Below are 2785 nucleotides of genomic sequence, written 5' to 3' on the forward strand. Positions count from 1 at the left end.
GCAAACAAATAGTCCGCCTGCTTGCAGTCATGTAGAGTTAAAACAGGGCAGTATTTTTCCCTGATAATGGGTTTATTGGCGCCATCTTGTGACAGAATTATGAGCTGCAGCATGAACACAAGTGACTAGAAATGGAGGGGGGGGGCACTTTGAACCAAGCCCATCCTACAGAGATTTCTAGCTGTCTGGTAGAAAGGGGAAGAGTTCCAGTATAAAAGGGTTGCTGTCAAGACTCCAGACCCTCATGTTATCCAGAAATGAAAGTTCTATGTGGAAGCAGCCAAAAGATAATTTTTGTTTTGAGGTTTCTAGATTGCTCTGTACATCAATGTAAACAAAAATCTGTCTCTGTGACTTGTCATACTTGATGTTCCAATTCTGTAATTTATATTTACTCATTAGCTGAACTTTTACTATTAATTCCTCTAGTCATTGGTAATAATGAAGTAATTTAGCATGGGAAGACTAGCATGAATGCTAAATTCGTTTGCAATGTTTTATATTTTTTAAAAAACAGTGAAATAGTTCCCTTCCACAAGTCCTTGAAAGGAAGTTAAATTAGTTCATTTCTTATTGTCTTTATTGGTTGATGCTATTTCTACAATGGATATTTTAAATGTATTTCAGTTATTTACTTCAAAGTGGACCTGAGGTTTATTGTTCCCTTCCCAGGCCACAATACCCAGCCAGACCAATAATTACAAAAATGAGAAAATGCCTATCCCCTCTCCCCATTCATCCCAGAAAAAAAATACCACAATGTATGAAGAAAAGACACAGTGCAAGGCAGTGGACGACCTCAGCCTATCTTCTTCCAGATGCTGAGTGAGGCATTGAGAATTCCAAATGCAAAAATTGCCACTGTCAGCCATGTGGGGGACCGAAGTATAAGAGGAGGCCATTCCAGCCACCCTGGTTTTTGGAGCCAGACAGCCGATCTAGGAGGAAGTCCAGTGTCAGCCCATGGTGGTTCTGAGTAGCTTGGACCCTTTACACGGGACTTTAAGCATCAGCTTGCTAGCAAAGAAGAAAAGGGCAGCAACTGAAGTTGCCATCAGCAAACATGTCAGTTGCCACACAGAAGACCTGTGTGTGTGTGTGGTGGGGGGGTGGGAGGAGGTCTGGGGTCTGTATCCACGGCAGCAATCATCCTCTGCATCTCCATCTTGCTGTCTAACTCATCTCTGATTCGACTGAGACTGTCACTCAGCTTCTTGGTGGACGCATCCTGGGGTGTCTGCTCCAAGATCAGCTCAAGTGTCTCCCCAGCCATCCACCCAACTTGATCCTGGTTGAAACTCGGTAGCAAAAAGGCCCTTGCCTTCATGGTCTGCTCAGAGCTGGTGGCCTACGACCACTGAGCTACTCCCCTGACCAGTCCATCACCCATTACAGCCACTGCCTATTTCAGCCATTTTATTTGACATTCAACTTGCTTGATCTTTTTGATATGGGAATTCCCTTAGCTTAGCTTCTGGTCTTTTGGAGGCCTTATTGTAGTAGGCTTAACTGATACGTTCTTTGTCAACCATTTCTCAAAAGTGGATTTCTTCTTAGGGAGAAATGTTTTTTCACTGCTCAGACTGGAGATTAGAGTTTCTTACTACGATTGCATTGGTAGCTCACCCTCACCCTTTTATTAAATGGATCTAGAAAGGTGTGTTATGTTTTTAAGTGAGGGTGATGGTTAGATTTGGTGCCAACTTGACACAGTCTAAAATCACCTAGAGGTCTCAGTGAAGGATTGTTTAGATTAGGTCAGCTTTCAGGCATATCTCTGGGGGGTTATCTTGATTATTTGGAGCCCCCACCCATCATTGATGGTACCATTCTCTGGGCGGGGAATCCCAGGTTATATAAGAGTGCTCTTAGCTATGGATGTAGTTTGATTAGCTGCTTTGAGTTCCTGCTACCTTGACTTCCCCTAAAATGATGGATCGTAACCTGGAATTGTGAGCCAGAAAAACACTTTATGCCTTAAATGTTTTTTTGGCAGGATCTTTCATCACAGCAGGAGAAAATAAATTATGACGGTTATACATGATTAGCTTCCATACAGAGAGGGTCCTCCACCTTATTACTGGTAGCATTTCTGAATTATTGTGTTAACCTTTCAACTTTAAAATATGTACAATTAAAATACTATTTTTCTCTCATTCAGTAAGGGTGAAATTGCCATGTTATATATAAGTGAATATTAATAACATACCCCTGGACCCAGCAATACCACTCCTGGGAATATACCCAAGAGATGCTCTATCATATGACAAAAGCATTTGTTCAATTATGTTCATAGCAGTATTATTTGTAATAGCCAGAACCTGGAAACAACCTAGATGCCCTTCAATGGAAGAATGGATGAAGAAAGTATGGAATATATACACACTAGAGTACTACGCTGCTGTAAAAAACAATGACTTCTCGAATTTTGCATGCAAATGGATGGAAATAGAAAACACTATCCTGAGTGAGGTGTCCCAGACCCAAAAAGATGAACATGGGATGTACTCACTCATAGTTGGTTTCTAGCCATAAATAAGGGTCACGGAGTCTACAATAGGTCAACCTAAAGAAGCTAAGTAAGAAGGGGAACCCAAGGAAAAACATATAGTTATCCTCTTGGCTAAGGGAAGTAGACCAAATTGCCGGGGAGAAAATTGGGATCTTGGGGGTGGGGTGGGATGGGGGTAAGAGGAGATGGGGAGAGAAAAGATAGAAGGGAAGGAGGGGGGACTTGGGGAAACAGGAGGATTGGGATAAAGGAAGGGTGGATAGGGGAGCACGG

At 42.2% G+C, this 2785-nt stretch overlaps 1 pseudogene; it reads right to left on the bottom strand.

The window, feature by feature from the left end:
• Nucleotides 1-799: 799 nt before the first annotated feature.
• LOC121437256 lies at nucleotides 800-1339 on the bottom strand (annotated as a pseudogene).
• Nucleotides 1340-2785: the final 1446 nt, after the last annotated feature.

This window comes from Microtus oregoni, unplaced genomic scaffold, assembly GCF_018167655.1.
Source record: "Microtus oregoni isolate MIOR12 unplaced genomic scaffold, Mior012 000050F_ref0000143, whole genome shotgun sequence".
Classification (NCBI taxonomy): domain Eukaryota; kingdom Metazoa; phylum Chordata; class Mammalia; order Rodentia; family Cricetidae; genus Microtus; species Microtus oregoni.